General features: G+C 36.6%; 1 pseudogene; it reads left to right on the top strand.

The window, feature by feature from the left end:
• LOC149163848 (DNA-directed RNA polymerase I subunit rpa43-like) overlaps positions 1-17,972 on the top strand; it is an 83,087-nt pseudogene extending 65,115 nt beyond the window's left edge.
• The last annotated feature ends 2,213 nt before the right edge of the window (positions 17,973-20,185 follow it).

Genomic DNA, 20,185 nt, shown 5'->3' with positions numbered 1-20,185 from the left:
AGTGATATATAGATATAGATAGAAGTGTGTCCAAAAATATATACATCGTCTTCGATCATAGGTTTAACACACCTTATGATCGGCAAAATGATAGTGCAAAAAGTCAAAAATGTCACATGTGACTACAAAAGTGACTAGTCAATCACTGGTGGTGCTCTCTGTACGACACCACTGCGCGGGCTATCTTGCGCAGAAATCTCCTAAACGGTCCAGGGACCGCGACCACGAAGCGCTGAAGCCTCATTGGAATATCATCCATAGTAGTCTCAGGTATATCTGCCGTGAGACGCTCTAGATCATGCTCCAAATCGGCTAGTACTTCTGCTGTCGCATCCTGTAGGGCCGGTGCCGGTGCAGCTGGATGTCGTCTGTCGTAAGGCCGGAGATTGGCTGGACGCTGTGGTCCAACATCTGCATTTTTAAAATTTTACTGTTACTTTGAGACGATATATATAAAAAATAAAAAATACATAATTAGAAAACTTGTGAAAATGAAAGTACCTCTGTCATCCCATTGTTCTCCCTGTGGAAGAACCATGTCCGGATCACCTCTGAAATCCATTCCGGCATATGGAAAGTCTTGTATCACAAAAAGCTGGCCCTCTAGCCAGTCGAAGTAACTGTCTGAGAATCGAACCACTGCAGCACCCTCGTCAGGATGCCGGGCCATCACCGCAACCCATCGAACAAGCTTTGGCTCCCGAGGACCCAAGTCATCAACAGTGAGTTGCTGAGGGATCAGCATAGGAACTCTCTCCAAGGCAAAGCTCACGACTAGAGGCCCATATCCAAAAGTCTTTAGTCGTCCGTTCTTTGCCTTGGTTAGTTGGCTCTTCATATGAGCCGACACAGCTTCGCACCAGTTGAAGATGGTGCCTTGGTAACAGTCAACTGCCATCCGCATTTGGGATCCGGAGGCAATGTGCAAGGCGGCCGCGCCACAAATCCTAGTGACCGTAAATGCAATAACTCTAAGTTCCGCCAGAGCGATGTGTTTTATCTCCACGCCTTTTTTATGGCGAGTCCCTGGTCTGCACCACTCCTCGCGGAGATCATCAAGGGATTGGCCACCCGGCCTGGTCCCCGCAAGGTTGAGTTGCTCACCTCTGTTTGGCAAGCCAGTGAGAAAGTATACATCCGAGGGCTCTATCTCGAGCTGGTGCCCTCCAATGTAAAAGCATTGATCTTGAACGTTCCATCGCTCAACCAGCCATTCCAAAAATCTTACCTGGCCCCTCATGCCCGGTATGGTCCAATATTTGTACAATCCACATGTTCTTAAGGCATCCAGAGAGGGTTGGTGGTTAATCGCAGCTTCATCGTCTTCTACGTGCTCTCTCTCTCTCCAGTCTAACATGTTTTGGGCCCTGCACATCAAAAGAGTCAATTAGAAATTAATTTGAGAAAATTTGGTGGTTTTTTGAGAGAGTTAGGGTTTTGAAATGCGCCCTTTGCGGAAGACGCACCCCGGCTTTATAGCACAGGGCGTCCGGACGCAGCTCGCCTGAAGGTGGACTGCGTCCCCCGACCTTTTTCCCGTGTGAGAAAAAGTCGGGGGACGCGGGTCACCCGAAGGGCACCTGCGTCCGCCGAGGGGCGCATTTTGAACCCAAAACCCCCCCAAAAAATGAAACAGAGACCGAAAACAAAAAACTAAACGGATAAAAATGAAGAGTGGGATGTGTAAAATACCTCGGTGAAGCGGCGTTCGATTCCGACGGTCAGATTTTCCGCAGCAACCACGGGAAGTTTCTTGTCAAAAGCTCCTTTTTCAACCTCAACAGTGAAACGGTAAAAATGACATGGTAAAAGGTCTTTTTATAGGTTTTTTGGATGAATTAGTTCATTTTTTACCATGAAAAGATGTTTTCAAATGTATTTTTGCCTATTTTAAACAGGTATGAGTAATGTGTCGCTTTTGTGCAGGACGAAGGGATTTCGAGGGAAATTGTAATTTTTCACAAACAAAATTTCAGAGTCATCTTTTAAGCCCTTTTCTGACTCCTAAAACATGAAAAGATCGCCGAGTGTTTCTTTTTCACTCGTTAAAACGGAATTAAAAGACGGTCCCCTTTTAGCTCTTTTCTGACCGCAAAATCAGGAAAAGATTGCCGGGTTTTTGTCGTTTCAAACTCGATAAGGAAATAAAACGACGTGTCTTTGATCGCTTTTTACTTTTCAGGTCAACGACACTATTATGAAAGTACTCCTTGGTCGCAAGATCAAGCGGTTCCCCCAGGTATTATTTTATACTTTTTCGGGCTTGAGGGACACAAATATACGAAAAAGTTCAACGTGGAGTTTCCTTAAGTTTTTCAGACTCTCTAAAAATGAAAAACGCCGAGTTTCTCCTATACTGGGCTCGTTAAACTTTTACAGTAAAGGACCTGTTCAATTACAAACAGGAACGAACCACTCCTTCCTAGGGTTCGAATTTAAACTAGGTTGGACTCGTCCGAAGGATGAGCTTATAATCAAGCATATGTTATCCTCCTCAAGCTTGTTAAAAATAAAGAGGTACTTGCCAGAAATGGTGGGGGAAAAAAGAGAAGAATGAACCTATTTGTCACCTTTTGCCTCAGAAGAAACTTTATTACCGCTCTTGAACACGACACTTTTCATTCACCTGGGTTGGGAAATCTTTTACCTCACAGTTGACTAAATCACTTTGAAAATCTTTAACCGGGTTCAGGGATCAACTTTGAGTTATTCGTCACCAAACCATCTGTTGTGTCGTTATGTGTTCAAGAGGTCTGCAAGCAAAACTTTCATCTGCAAAATACTTGTCATCCATTTGACCATCCCTGAGTCAGTCCTTACAGCAACATTTCTTCAACTTGAACAATGATTTCGTGTTGCGGGCTTGCCTGCAACGGGTCGCTTTCTATCGACATCGACACATTATCTAGAAAGATGACTTAGGAATCGACAGTACCTTGAAGTCTGCATGCATCAATGGCAGGTTTCTCGCCTTTGACGTCAGTTTACATCATTGACTTTCGATCAGAGGATTCCGTGAAGTGTTCGACATCAAAACATCTATTCACATTTCACGGGTTGTGCTTGGTACTTTGAGGACCATTGACATTACTGGTGGTTTCTCTCACGCTTGTTAACAGTTTACATCATTGACTGGTAATCAAGTGGTTTCTACCATGTTCGACATCGAATCATTTAATCACATGGCTAGAATCGTACCAATTCGGGAAGTAGAAGTGAAGACCCTGGATCTAGTTTCTACCATCCAGGCTGCGAGGAGTTTTGTATTCATTGTCTATGTAGACTTATCATAAACAGATGGCTGCGTCCATACTGTGTCTACAAAAGTCTATAAAAATAATGTACTGCAAGATCATTCCTGTATCAGAATAGTTAGTCCATTAGTTAAAGTTTTGAATCTGAGTATGGGAATGCCTACCTCAGTGATGATATAATCTTATCCATGTATTTTGTGTTGAAAATTGCAGGTTCCAACCAGGCCATCCACAAGGCAATCCTTGAAATGATAAAGCGCTTCACCCTTCCTAGAATTACAAAACCCTATTCTATTCCAGGCTTCGCACTTTAGGGGGCAATCTGTTACACTAAAAAATGTCACCTTGACTACTTACAGTTAGTATGGCTCAAATCAACAGTCATGCTACCCTCTTAGGCAAGTCTCATGCCTCTGTTATCCATCTCAAACTCAAAGAAGAGAGAAAGTCTTGTAAAAATCATGTTTATCTCTGGGGTCGCAGGTTCTCTCTAGCCTTACCTGCGGGGACGCTGACCATGTTCACAAAATATGCGTCCATGGACGCTCTGTATGTTAAGGGACAGGTGCGTCCCTCTGTAAAAGGCAAAATGCGCGAGTTTTATCTTGAAAAAGTTACTTGTGGTTACTTCTAGAACATTCTAGAGGTCGGTTTGATGAAATGGATGCGCCTCCAGTTGGTTCATGTATCTCTATTAAGAGGGGACTTATCCCATCAATAAGGGAGCTATCCCACCCAAAGAGGGGGATGATCCCATTGATAGTGGACCTGAATAACCTCTTTACAGCACTATAAATAAAGGCATTGAGCCAGAAGGAGAAGAGGTTGGAGCTATACATTTTCTTTGGGTAAATGCTGCAGGATTTAGGTCTTCCATTAGAGCCTTTGTGAGGAGAGATTGTCTTCACTTGATTCTACTTGGGAGAGGGTGAGCTTTGTCAAAGTAGAGGAAAACCCTTGATGGACCCTGGGAGGAACTTGCACAACACCAAGGCCAGGTTGTAAGAGTTTCTTTGTTTCGTTATTAATACAAACTGGTTTATTTTTCTCAATAGCTTGTGTTAATGAGTTATTTCATGTGTTCCTTGGTCTGCATGTTGAATATATGTTTTATTATATGAAATGCAAGTGCTTGGTAATTGTTTGATTGTTTGTGGTTGCAGGAATTGACTTGAAGGAGGAGCTCATCCGGATCGTCAAGAACGGACTTCAACAACAGCGTTTTGGAATAAGGTAAGCCTAAACACTTGTAGTTTTCATGTTGTAAAAGGTGTATTTAGAGAAAGATCACTCCATTTTGTCTTGTTTGTCATTAGAATGTCTTAGACTTCTAGGAAGGTCAGTCGTGTCCGCACCCTTGACAGATTCCGTGTGACACTATGAGCAGTCTAGGTGCAGGTGTGAATATAAATTAGATTGGAAATTCAAATAAAATGTGAAGTTTAAAGGGAAAATGAAAGAGGAAATCAAGGGAGCTAGTGCAACCATGTTAACCAATAAAACCAACATAAGTTCAACATTGCCAGAAGAGGTCATTATACTCAATATGAGTCCAAAATTTATGAGAAAGGTCCATATAAGTGCTAGAATTGTGGAGGAAATCACCTAAGGAAATATTTCCCATAGCACAAGTAAGTTGACCCAAGACTATGTAATGTGCAGGAGTTACAGATTGTTTAGGATGTGGCTGAAAATGTGCCTATAATTTATGCAGCAGTGAATAATCACCAATATGATCCAGGAAGCGATTATAGAGATGGAAGGTATGCTACATGACCAAAAAATTTCAATTTTGATTGACCCTGGTTTAAATTTTAACTACATTAGCCTCTCTATTGTTGAGAAATGCACACTAAATAAGGAAGCACATGATGGTTCTTGGATAGTTCAACTAGTCATAGGGACAAAAAGAAGTGTGGAGTATTGGGTGAAGTCTTGCCCAATCAAATTAAATGGGATGCCAACACTGGAAAACCTCAATTTTCTTCCATTAGGAGATATAATATATTGTTGAGCATGGATTGGTTATATGTTCATCGAACGAAGGTAGATGCTTTGAGAACACCATCAAATTCCTGGATGAAGTTGGAAAGCATAGGATATTGCATGAAAATTAAAAACTGACATCAATGAGATTAATTTCATCCATGCAAGGAAAGAGAAGTCACAAGAAGGGATGTATTTTTTTTTGTGCAAATATCCAACAACGTTGAAGCTAATTGTAGAACTGAGAATGATGGTATTGATATCCTAAGTAATTACCCTATTTTAGAACATTTTTCATATGTAATTCCTAAAGAATTTCATATTTTATCTCCTCACTTAGAAGTGGACATTTCCATCTAATTAGTGCTAGGGATAGCACCAACATCCAAAGCTTTGTATAAAATGAGCACTCCAAAATATGTTGAGTTGAAGCTACAACTCAAGGATATGTTGGACAAGGGCTACGTAAGGCTAAGTGTGTCTCCATGGGGAGCACCAGTTCTATTTGTCAATAAAAAACATGGCACACTTTGGTTGTGCATTGATTATAGGAAACTAAAAAAGGTGACCATCAAGAACAAGAATCAATTTCCATGGATTGATTGTTTATTAGATCAACTAAGAGGAGAAACAATCTTCTATGAAATTGATATGAGATCAGGTTATCATCAGGTGCATGTAAAGGATAAGGACATCCATAAAAGAAACTTCAGAAGGAGATGTGTACATTATAAATTTTCTATAGTTCCCTTTGGACTTACCAATGTGCTTGCAACTTTTATGTGCCTTATGAACAATGTGTTGTGCCCTTATTTGGATAAGTTTTTCATAGTCTTCATTCATGACATTTTGGTCTATTCATATGACAAGGAGGAGCATGAAGATCATCCAATTGTTGTAATATAATTCGTAAGAAAGAATAAGATTTATGCAAACCTTAGTAATTGAAATTTATTTCAATCACAGATCCATTACTTGGGACACATTGTCTCAAGAGAGGGAGTACTAGTTGATCCCGAGATGGGACTAGCAAGCTATTACAGGAGATTTATTAAAAAATCTCCAATATTGGTTGTCCAATTATTGCTTTGCAAAAGAAACAAAAGAAGTTCAAATGGATAGTTGATTGTGCTGCAAGATTCAATTAGCCTAAGTAGTTGATAACTAATTCACAAGTGCTAAGAATAGTAGGTCCTAAAAAGGATTAAATAGTGTGCATGGATGCCTGGAAGGAGGAACTTGTTGGAGACTTATGTAAATCATGATCTAGAATTGGCTACCATCTTTCATGCCCTGAAAACCGGAGACACTACCTCCTCGGTAGAAATTTACTCTAATGACTAATCATGGAGGGGTGAAATATTTGTTTGAACAACCTAAGCTAAATGAAAGGAAAGCTAGATGGGTGGACATGCTTCGTGAATTTGACTTTGATATCAAATATATAAAATGTAATGAGATCAGAGAAATTTCATCAATATTTCATCAATATTTTGAAAGCACAGAAAGTAGGTAGCAAGCCCTACTGAAAGTGGGCAGATTAAATTCAAAACTAGAATTTATGTGTTCTCCCCTCTACCATGTCATATAAATATCTGCTTTAAAAATGTCTCAACTATTGGCCTATTTTTTACCAATAAGCTTAGGAGGGATAGCCTTGGTTATATATATATATAGATGTTCAGTAGTATGCAAGGCAATGGGACTTATAAAAATATACTTGTTCCAGGCTAATTTGGGAATAAAACCATTACAATCAAGACTCAAAATAATGGATGCAAAAGGAAAGGTCCCTTGAAAAACCATCTAGTTCAAGCTTTGCATATAGAGTGAGTGGGAGTTGATCCAAAGTACTTTTAGGGCTTGAGCTCTAAACCACAACAAATTATATATAATAGAATCACTATTATTAAGCCCAAGGGTTGGAAGATAACTCCAATGCATTCACATTCCATTCATGTCGTTGTCAAAGATTGATGTCAGAGGAGCCATGAGGTTGAACCTCATAAACCATGTAATCAGGGGTTTCCACCTTAGGCAAAGAAGAAAAATTATGAGTCATAGATTGGTAGGTTCTTATGGTCATCAGATGACTCCAGAGGAATTTTCATTGAGCTCTCAGATGGAGCAAGGTTGAAATATTCTAGGGTATTATCCCCAGGATGATGTGGCATGGTGGGCCTCTAAGTGGGCACATAAAGTGGTGAAAACCATTCAATCTCACATAACAGGGAAGCTATGAATAATTGGGGGCTCGAAAGTTACATGGGACCCCTTCCACGAGGGCAGAGTGATGAAGGATGACGAAACCATATACCTTGAACCGTGAAGGTTTCGAATGGAACATGGTAAAAAAATTCAGCGATATTATTCCTAGGTTGATGTGGCATAGTGGAACCCAACGCTATAGCTAAAAATTAGAGCACGAGCATATGGTTAGATGAGCCATGCTAAAGTGTTAATTTGCATGGAAAGTTCCACATAATCTCGTAAGGGTTATCCCCAGAAGGAATGGCGAGGAGTGAAAAGAGTTAATTGTGCGGAGAGTGTTTCCAGGGTTATGTTTCTTTTCAGGGGCCCACACCCGCAATACCCCTCATAGTGCATATATGTATGTATTGGGTCACGCCCTCTGCATAATGGGTTATTAGGTGACCAAGAGGAATGACTCAACAATTATAATAACATTTCCATGTGTATTGAGAGGTTGACTGGTATTGCCATGTGTTTGCCATGTGGGGACCACACTGGCACCACATGGCAGGTTAGTAAGGTGGTGTTAATTAAATGGGTAATATTTGGATGGCCATATATTTGGATTGAGAAGTTGGATTGGAGAAATATTTATATCATTGGAATCATCTCGACAAGACAAATGTAATGATGCCATCCATTTTTTGTTTTGAGACGATTGGAGAAAGTATAAAAATTTGGACCCCATTTCCATAATTGGACCATGGAGATTGGGTCAACCTAGAAACTACCTCCTTATACCCTTGATTTGGGCTAGGGTCATTGGGGGTATGTTACACGTGCTCCTTTTGAATGCTCTTGCTCCAGTGTATAAGCTCCACTCCTCTTCTCTTGTGATGGCTCCACTTTTCTCTACTCACATCATGGAAAAATCAAATAATTCCCTGCTCTCCTTATGCCCAATCATTCCTTGTTCATGCTCCTCCACATATTCCTCCATTGCATAAGCTCCACTCCTCTTCTCTTACAATGGATCCAATTTTTTCCATTCACATTGTGGGAAATTCCTCTCTCTCCTTCTACCCAATAATTCCTTGTCCATGCTCCCTTGTGTCTTCCTCCTACTAATAACTACCTTCTCCACATCCTTTTCTTATTTGGTTATTTTCTTAATAGATCCCATAACATCAAGGATAATATGGGAATTTCCTTTTTCGTAGGCTTCTCATACACACTTCAATTCCTACACCAGTACACCATTTAATTTGCTAAGGATATGTGTATGTAAACTAAATGAAGTGGCTTGGTTTTTGGTTTAAACTTTGCACAAGAAACCCCTCCTCCTTAGTCTGTGAATATGTGTCCACTCCTCTAGCTCAACCATATCCTAAATTTTCCATATTATTACATGAATTATAGTTCATAAGGAAATTTACAAGAGGGTAGAAAAAGTGATGTTACAAACCCCACACCCTTAGAGGAACACCATCCTCTTTGTCCTTATACCCATAACACAAATTTTTAACAACGAAATTTATATACATGAATCTTTTTACATTTACTTTACATTTCCTTACACAACAAAAAAAGTGGGTAAGATACCTCATCTAATTAGCTATCTTTTGAGTGGCCCATCTAGTCCATAATGTTTCCATTATGCCTTGTCTTGCTTGATCACTTGTTCTAAAGCATGATCCACTTCCAATGTCCAACCATTCTATCCACTATCCTTAATATTTTCATAGGAACAAAATTGTCTCATTTCCTCCACAATGTATGCTTCGCGGAGTGAGGCTTTACTGGAATCCTTCACACACTTCACCCCTTCTTTAGCTTGCAAGGTCCAATTCCATCTCCAAATGCCAAAATTAGAACTTGCACAGTTAGATAACACAAGCCAAGAAACTACAAGATATATGCAGTATCATCTAGATACTTCATTCAATAGATCAACATGGTATTGAAATATATGAAAAAACAACATCACATATAGGAAAACAATGAATTATTTGCATTAATAAAAATGGAAGGAGATCACAACCATAAGTAGCAGTTGAACTTGTAGAAGATCTCCTCCGAGTTGTTGACTTTCCCCTTCCTTGTCACAATATGCACCTCCAATCAACCTAAATTCATGAGATAATAAACACTCACTACATCAGCATAAGGGCAGAACCACTCTCCAAAAGCCAACCCCTAACCATAAAGAATGATGGGAATATATAGAGAAGTAGGTTGAGTTGGGAGTTCTTATCCAATTACCAATCTAGGGTTTGAGATGCACCTTTGATGGAGGGATAGGATCAAAGGATAAGTGGTGAAAAATCCAAAGTAGGGTAGGATAGGATCTGAATGTTTTATCAAAGGTAAGTAGTTAAAACAACTTTTGGAAACTCCTAGAAGGGGAAGCTTCTGGAATCTCCATCATTCTCCCAACTTTCTAGAACTAATGCAGCTGCAATTGGGAGCAACCTATTGGTGACTAATGCAGGTCATAATGGAGCAACTTGTAGGTGATCACACCCCACTAGGCATACGTGGAGCGTTGGTCCTAAAACTGGCTAAGATGATGTAGTTTAAGGCTTAAATTCTAGGGTATGAAGGGAACATTCTTAGGGATTTGTGTAAGATGGTGACAAGGGGGAATAGGATGTTGATTGATCACATTAGGAGGATCACTGATTGGATGTGAAAAAATGGTATATAACACTCACGTTTTCACAAAGGACTTTTTCTATGCCCACCGTGCCTCATCTTGGTTCTCATTCTTCAAAATGCATTATGGTTTGTGGAGTTGCTACTTCATTCATACACCTTTAAGCTTTATAGTACCATATTATGCACTGAAATCTATAGGCATGAATCTTGTGTTGTATGAGTGAAAATTACATCCATGCTTTACTTTCGTTTTGTTGATAGTGTTGGATACCACCAACATACATGGGGTCTCCTCGATGTGAAGTCCCAATTAGACCTCACAATGTTTGGAGTCGAAGCCCCATCTAAAGTATCAACCTCGCCACCATAACTTAAGGTTTTCCTTGGTTTCAATCGATAACATAAGAGATTATATACATAACCTTTGAACAAACAATTAGGTTGACATTGTGGAACACTAATTGAATTGTGGAAAAGGAGACCTTCATGAGTGAGAGACAAGAGTGGGCCTCTAGAAGGAAATTAAAATTACTAACCTAAGAGAGGCACACGAGAGAAAAAATAGATTCATTAGTTATCTAGAGAAAGAGTTTACATAGACACAATCATCATTAAATCAAATACAACACACCTTCAACAACATAAGTATTGAATCCTATGAAGTATTTCAATTATTTTAGTACATATGAGAATAACATATATTGCAAACATTCAAAGAATAGTCTTACAATATTAATGATACATGCTTGAAAATGTGTTAGGTCAGTGAGCTTCTAATTACTAGGTGAATGATCCAAGTACAACGTTACAATGGTGAGACACTAGCTCCAGTAGTGGAACATTAAGTCACTTCTTGCTTCTCCAAGGAATGATCCTCTCGTATTCAAGCTAAAGAAGCCAAGGCTAGCTCTCCAAAGTCAAAACCTCCAAATCCCTTTGCTTGAGTTATGAGGTTTCTTTTATAACAAGAAGAATGAATTTTCATATTCCCATGACTCTTGAACTACCCCCATGACTCTTGAACTTCTAATGTGACTCTTGGGCTTCCATAAGACCTTTGGACTTATATTTGACTCATTTGTATACATGTGACTTTTCATATTCCACATGTGACTCTTGGACTCCCACACATTACGTGTTGTCATTTTCCCTTTGATAATTACATCATTACATCTGCAAATGATATGGTAAGACACATGGACAAAAATGAAATTATGATGTTAGTGTTACAAGTCACAACTTGACAATTGACAACGATGGCATGGAGCTTCATGATGATGTGGAAATTCCAAGATGATCTTTTTACTACTATGTCTATGAAACCTTCATGATAGATCTGATTAGTTCTTCATCTTTATGAAATATTTTCTTTATTCTTCATCTTCACCCTCCAAAGGGTCATGGGTTCGCATCAAGGCTTTTTGAGTGATCATGAAATGTCTTCAGTATATCTTGGTTTAGGATATCTTCATGTCTTCATGATGATTATTCTATGTTCTCCTTCTCTACAAGTGCTTGTTTGTGTCTTCTCCTTGACATATTCCTTGAAAATCACCTTGCCATGTTGAGGAGGTATACTTTCCAATGAATTTCACACATGGAAAGGCAATATCAGTCTAAAAATCCATCTATTATATGCCTACTTTTCTCATGGAAGAAGATGCTCATGATATGCCTGTATGAGAATTGAAAAAGTTAAGGCTTGATGGGGAGGCGTAGTTGAGCTCAACAGTGGCTTAATATAGCACCCCTATTCACTATAACTGCACCATGCACTATGAGGAGGGGATATTTAGGGTCCAACACAATAGGAAAGTACAAGGAACAATGTGATGAGATTGATGACTAAGATTGTGCCATGTGCTAGACTCAAGGGTGTATGAGACAACTAGGGCACAATTTCACTTAATAGTGACTAAGAGGAGGCATCATTGTGCTCTAATACTATGGAGTGCACTGATGGAAAGAGGTAGGACAAGTCTTGGATCAAAAGAGGAGACACAATCAACAGTAGGAGAACGACTAAGTATTATTACTATGTCATGCACTAGGAAGAGAGGAAAGCTCAAGGGAAAGAAAAAATTTCCTCAATAATGGCCCACCGTTCATTAGGAATTCACTATGCACCCTAGAATATCACAAAGGGGACTTTTAGTGACCAAAGGTTGAGTGATTGTTGCCTTGAATTTTTTCTCTGGAACAAACAACATTAAAGTCCCTGTTTTCAAGAGAACACCATAAAAAAATCCAAAAAAGAAGAACTCAAATACAACTATGACTAAGTTACAGATGAGAGTGTTGGTTTTTGTGAGTGATCCAAGAGAGCTTGACCAAATAAATAAAAGAAAGTGTTGAAAATATTGCAATTGGTGTAGAAAGTGCAGGGTTTGGAGATATATTTCTTGGAAATTGTTAGACTCATACATATATTAACAATCATTAAGTCCAAATTAAGTATTGATTAAGTATTTATTAAAGGAATTATGAAGGAATAATAAAATATGAAATTATTCATAATGAAAGTAAACTTACTCTAGAATTCTACGTATGACCAAAGATTAGAATAATGAGATAAGTTAGGGATGGAAATCATGAAAAGTCAGCTAAGATATCTGTTGAGATATTCATGGAGATATTGTGGAGAAAGTTGTGGAGGAGGTTCAACCAATTAGCCAAATTAGTAGTTTGTTATGAGAACCCCATTTCTATAATACGATGCCTCATGTGTGTGAATATTGTATCATCATTATTTGTGAAAATACAATTAGGCTTGAAAGCCTTTTCTCCCAATTTTCTATCTCATGTTTATGATATTTTTTATTTATTAATTACTTCAATTGGTATCATAGCAAGTTGATGCTCTTTGGGGAGTTTCATTGTGAGTATTTTTGTTTGTGAGTCTTGTGCTTAAGAGGGAAAGAGGTTTTCTCTATCACTGAGCATGCATCACTGAGCCTAAAGGTCGAGAGGTGGTTTGATTATTTGAGGAGAGTATTTTGTTAGAAAATTTTTTGGGCAGCTTGATACAGTGCTACCAAGTGCCTTGCAGATCATAAATATCCATGCATCGAAACTCGACGGGTTGGATCAACAATCAGAATCAATCCCTGGAACATAATTTCACCGATATTGTTTGTTTCAGCAGGTATGTTTCATATGTCCTAAGTTTTCCATAAAGCCTGGAGGATAATCTAGAAGGAGACTTTAACAATCATCGTGATTCCTCAACAGTTTGTTAGACGATTGCTACAAAATATGCTCAGAATCAACTCAGAGGTCAGAGGATTCATTTTTTGCATGGTAGATAGCCTTACTTCAGGATTAGATGAATTTATTTTTTTAGTCTGGAGTATAATTGAGCATGGAATACATAGAAACATGTGAAGAATAATGATCTAGTGAAGATTCGTCCAAATTGCTGATGGAGCCATGAAGTGAAACCATTTTTATCTGACATGCAACTTTGAATTATTGGATAAGCTATATAGATTTCATTGGCCTTGCTGGTTATAATGATCTCCCATCAATTCTCAAATGACTTCAAGCACTGATAACATTAATCATGAAATGTGCCATGTTTTTTTTACAGATAGATGTGTTTCAACATGAATTCCATCTTTGTATTCTTGTCTATTTTCCATTAATTATTCGAGCAATCTTTCTGTTTAGAATAATCATGTGTTAATAAAGGAGTTGAGTGACCATTATTATCAAATGGAAAGTAGAAATGACATCTCAAGCAGTATTCCCATACATTTCTAATGATGCGATTAATTGCGCTAGTAATAACTTCGCATGAGATATATCCATAGAAATATCCCAATAAAAGCATTCAGAAAACTTGCACTTCCCAATTTTAGTTATGCGATATATCCCTCCAAAACAATAGATTGTTAGACCTTGTTGAAGAAAATCTGATGAGATAATGTCTCTACGCATCTGCATTATGTAGAAAATCATTGCCATACCAAGGATATCTCAGCTTGAAAAGCTTTCGATGTATTTCTGACACCTCTACATGTTGCATGATTCCCAAGGTCATGTTAGTGCAAGACCTGATGAGAAACTCTGTGGAGGCCAACAAATATGGCCTAGTTTTTACAAAATTTATGTGTGAACCTTCAAAGCTTTGAAAGTATGGTAAAAAAAATAAACAAATTATATTAACCAAATAAGACAAAAATGAAAAGTTGTTGAAATTTGTGCTTTAATATTTTTATGGAAATGGGAGGTGAACGTATCATGGTATGGTGTGGAATAAAAATTTATGTAACATTGGAGTGATAAGGAGTTTTGGAGTGATAAAGTTGATTTTTTGTTATATTTGGAGTAATAAGTGATTTTTGTAATTTTGGAGTGATAAGGTGCGAGTCAAAAATATCTTGGAGTCAAGTCAAAGTTTCATGAAATCAAAGTTGAAAAATTTTCTTTGAAGTACCCATCAATAGTAAGTCAATTGAGAAAGAGTCAAAGTGTATTTGAGGGTCATTAATGTTAGGAAATATTTTTTTGATTGAATGAGTCAAAAGTCAAATTTAAGTAAAGTAAAAGCTCAAAATGATGAATTTTTCATTGTCATTCTGTAACAACAAGGGTGCATTCTCGGTTAAAACCAACAACCAAGATAGTTGTTAAGTTAAATTGATAGGGGGTTGAGTTCTTTAAAAGTCATAAGAATTCATTTGAAATTTTCATTTACTTGTTGTAAAAATCATTAACTCGAGTGCATTTTCGGTAGTACTCGATACTCTAAGGTGACATAAAAATCAAGTGAGTGTGATAATAAAGTGAGCAAGTACAAAAGAAAGTGTAAAATACCAAAATGGGTAAAGGAGGAAAGTGCCTACAAAATGCATCTTATGAAATTAAATAATTACAAGAGTGCAATCATGAATTGCACAACAAAATCGAAGTACTTGAGTGGAAGATAAAGAAATATCAAAACATAATTAATCATATGAATAACACATTAGATGCAACAAAAGATCTTCAAAATGAACTATATATGAAAGAAAAACTCATTAATATATTAAAGATAAAATTGAGGGAAAAACAAGATCTAATTGATGCAATATGCACAAAAAATATAGATTTGATATGTGACACAGAAGACCTCATTTAAATAAAAAATGCAATTTTTGAAATAGATAACCTCATTTGGCATGTTGATGAAAGTTGTGACACAAATGATCTAATCTACCAGGTAGATGAAAGTTGTGACACATATGATCTCATCCAGCAAGTTGTGCTACTAAATAAAAGTGACGAAACTAGTTGTACTGGAGATCTAATTGAAAAGTTTGATGAAGCATGCGATACAGATGAATTGTTAATGGAGATGATTGATGCTCAGTGTGATACAAATGAATTAATTAATCAAGCACAAAATATCAGTAGTAGTAGCAGGTATGAAGAAAAACAAGAAAATGGTATTTCCATGATGGTGATCATATCTTGGGAAGAAATTTCATTCAGCAAAGATCAAAATGGCTTGGGATACACCAAATAAAATAGTTTTTATATTCCAGGTTTCTCAAAACCAGTTCAGTTTGTAAGTGCATATTTTCTAGAAAATACCCAGAATCTTATTAATTGTCACCATTGTAAACGAAATGGTCATATGGAGAGTAAATGTTGTGACCTCCATCCTTATCTTAATTGTGGGAATACATCTATAAGAGAAATGTCAAATTCCAAAGAAGGATAAAATGACAGTTAATTATGGATGGATAAATCCCTGGAGATGAAATCAAGAAGTAAGAAGTTGCATAAGTCCTACAATCTACTCAAGAAAAGGGTAAAGATAAATTTGACTAAATATTTGAACAAAATTAAAAATATAAACTCTCCTACACCTTAAGGAGGGAGTTAAAAAATAAAATGATTAGTGGTCAAACAAAAACCACCTGTTGTCTCTCCTTTTAGCTGACAAAGGGGAGAAATGATGATGGAATTGAATATGGTTGTCAAACTAAAAGTTTCAAAAACTCAACAAATTTTCCATTGTGCATCATCAAATACACTAGTGGACATCATCAAGTATGCTAGTGGACCTCAACAAATCTTCTTGTGGGCATCATCAAATTTTTCAGATGGGCAAGAAAACTTTCAATTTTCAACATCCAGTTTTAGTGATTTTTCAAGTAATTCTTCAGTAGCACAACACGAGAGTTTTTTTTGTAGCTAAACACATAGGAGAATCAAAATAAATAATTGGATATGGTACTAGGATATTACTCTAGACTTATCATCATTATTTGTGAAAATACAATTAGGCTTGAAAGTCTTTTGTCCCAATTTTTTGTCTCATGCTTTTGATATTTTGTTTTTATTAATTACTTCAGAAAGGATTCACATGTTGTTTTGGATTCATTTTATAAGTTTTTTTACTGGTGATGCTTTTTTTATTCTCACTTGCATGGATGTGCTCTGTGACCTGCTTTACCTGGTGAAAATAGCCACAATGGAGTAATTCCAAATAAGACAGCAAACCCCAGGTGGAATTCATGGTTACCTAATAACACTTATGTATAAATAAGTTAATAAATGTGGAAAATATTTGATCACAAGGACTCTTCATTGATCAGTTTGTCCTCAACACATATCGAAAAGGAGGGAAACCTAAGTTTTCCAATCATGCACCAAATCCAAATTGTTATCATGGTTTTCTAGACCATAGAGTGCGTAGTTTTGTTTTGCAAAGGAATGTATCACATTTAGAAGTGAAACTACATTATTCTTTGGCTAACCCACTATAATAAAACCATTTCTATCAAATGGGTTTGGGAACAGATATGGTAGAACATTGAATAACTACATTACCTAAACAAAATTATTACTCATATCCTACAAGAGAAATGTCACTACTAGACGATGACAAAATACTAATCATTACATAGGTTGTAGTGTTCACTAGGAATTGGAATCTCTTGTCCTTACTCAAAATCATAGAATGCAATAACATTAAGATTTGGGTGGTTATTCCTATCTTTACATAATTCTAATACCTAAACCTAAAACCTATGCCCAGCTATCCATTATGTAGTCTAATGCTCCCTTTATGCTCCATGCCCCATTTTTGAACAGTCGACCACAACAATGATCATAGATAGATTGGCTACATATAATTCATGCTCATGGGGAAAGACAGGTGCAAAAACTTGAAGCATGGAACACGATATGGTCTTTACAGAATTTGAGAGTGAATGTGAAGCCATATTTTAGGTACACTCGTCATTGATAGACAATGTGGTTGCTACAATCATCAAATATGTTGGGAGATAAATTGAGGGTTTAAGTGTTGTAAAAACCAATCTCTCAACTTTTCTTCATCCTTCTAAAACTTATGATTTACAATAGGGATTCCTTGAGATTCTAAATTATCTAATTTTATGATGTAGTAAGGAATTTCATGGAATGAAGTTAGCTATTTTTACCATAGAATTTGCAATTGGACTTAAAAAATTCTTAATGGACTGTCTCCCTATCTATCTTTGAAATTAAAGGAAAAATTTCTTATTTTCTCTCCCAAACCAAGGATTCTTATTGAAGGTAAGGTGAACAAGGTTGAAAAGGACTACATTGGAGTTATTGAATTGGGAATATTCAATGAAACCATCACATGCATAGATATACATAAATAATTCTTTTATCAAGAAAATATTGATGGTATTCCCATATGGTCAAGCACATCAGATAACAACATGATAAGACTTGGGAGAAAGATAAAAATTTATGTGAAAAGTGTGTAATAAGAATCCTTCTGGATATATGTGCATGCCTAACCAAGAAATTCTTTCTAATAAATATCATGAAAGAGAGAAAAATCATAGATAAAAAAGGAAAGGAAATGATAGAAATGTTGGTGGTGAATTTGCATGATAACATTGTTTATAACCTATTGTTGATCTATTATTTAATACATTTCTATCTCTAGAAACTCATTATGAAGAAAATCTAGAAATATGACAACCTATTATTTGGTTATCAGTATCCTGTAATTATTTTTTAAATACTTTGGAAAGTTCATGATAGTATTCATGGGCTTATTACGCAAAGTGAAATGACATTATTTTCTTAAGTGGTGGCAAAAACGTATTTAACCTTAGACTAGAAAGACACATTAAATACATTCCTTAGTAGGTAAAAAACACTAGTGAAGGGTAAATTGAAGCATAGGCTGAGACTGAAGTCAAAATAATGAAATTGATTGATCAACTTTGATATCAAATTGAAACTAACATTTCAGGGTTGTAAACTCCTTCAAATCTTTCACCATTGATTTGAGTAATCTCATTCATGATGTACAAAAATATATGTGTTCCACATTTTCTTATTTGATTATAGTGAATTGCTCCCATATTTCATTCTAATTACTGCCCATGTACTTGCAAGATTGAAGCTATTGGGATGGTTGTTGGTTGTGAAAATTTACAGACTGCAACCTCAAATTCCATTACCTCTTTGTTATCGTATTGTAGTATTTTTGCCTTATTTATGAGAATAATTAATGATAAGGGTCATCCAAAAGTAATTTTTAATATGAAAAGTCATAGGGGTTGAATGGGCCATGCTATAATTACGTTGTAAGGCATTCCCTCTGAGAAAGACATCCCAAAAATGTGACGTGTGTGATCTTGAGCCATTTATTATGTGTGTTAGATGATTGGAGTGTTTTCTGCCGTTCGTTTAATCTATTTTTTCATAGAAAAATGGTTTTTTTCCCATGGTAATGGGCCATGAAAAACCAGGACTGGCCTGCTAGCGATGAGACTCTTCTGCTGGCGATGAGACTCTTCGCAGAGACTGCCTACTGGCGATGAGACTCTTCTGCTAGCGATGAGACTCTTCGCAGAGACTCTTCATGTCTTTCTTCCCTGCATGCATAGCCTTGTGCTGTTATATCAATAGCAACCCTGTGCGCATGGAAAAAAAATGACCTGTCTTGAGTTTGACAGAAACTTGGCCCGCCGTTTTCCAGGCTCGTCCAGATCATTCAAATTATATAATTCAGACAATTACGTTGCAAATCGTCTTTAAAAAGTTTTATATTCAAGCACTGTTATTTGCTAAGCGAAACAATTTTGTTCTGTTTTCATACGATTTTAAGGCGATTTCAATTCTTGTTCTTGGCAACTGTTTCCATTCCTAGAGTTGGGCAGCCCGAGGGTATTACAGAGGTATTTATGGTCTAAACTTGTCAATTTACGAATCAGAATTTATTTGTCTTCTGTAAATGTAACTTGGTTAACTATACGCTGTCTGAATTAATCTGGGTTTCTTAAGACATTGGGTTAATCACCACTCTATTTTGTTAATCATCAACTAATATGCTCAAGATTCTTTAATGAAGAGATTCGTTTTGGTTTGTACTTTTATCTTGAAATTTAAATTCATTAACCTTTGACTCACAGCGTGTCACCGTAGATTAGAATTGTAATCACAATGTATGCTGAATGTACATTAATATTTTAAATGGAGTTTCCTTGACAATATGAAACCCCATCCAATCTGATACGGCGCTCACAAGCATAAGCATCTTGAGATTTTGCTTTTGTTTAGACATATTCTAGATTTTTTTTAATTACTGTAATTTGGGTATAATTTTTATGCTATTTATTTTATAGCTTCTTTAATTCCTGTAATTTGGGTGTATTCTTCATTCTAGGTAATTAATTACTATACTTTATATATTCTTTAATTACTGTAACTGGTTATAGTTTCTATCTTGTCCTTGTTCTGTTTTTTTTCTTTTATAATCTTGGATGTATAATCATTTCTTAATTTTTCCTATGTTTCAATTTTCTTCGATCTTGTATTTTATTTGGTTGATTTTCATTTTTCCTATGTTTCAATTTTCTTTAATTTTTTTAATTTTCACTGTTTCAATTTTCTTTGATCTTGTGTTTCATTTGGTTGATTTTCATTTTATCCTGTGTGTTTTCTATTTTTATATCAATTGTTTGTAGTTGTATGATTGAAATTTGATTGTAATATGTGCTGGTGAAGGTTTCTTTTGATCGTGCTTTTTCTTTCACATGAATGGATGAGAAGTAATTTTCACAATGTATATACAAATTGTGCATTGTTGTGCT

Source organism: Pinus tabuliformis, chromosome 5_1 (genome assembly GCF_031772625.1).
Source record: "Pinus tabuliformis cultivar Carrire ecotype Pingquan chromosome 5_1, CPIR1, whole genome shotgun sequence".
Taxonomy (NCBI): Eukaryota; Viridiplantae; Streptophyta; class Pinopsida; order Pinales; family Pinaceae; genus Pinus; species Pinus tabuliformis.
This window is presented reverse-complemented; position numbering and strand designations above follow the sequence as displayed.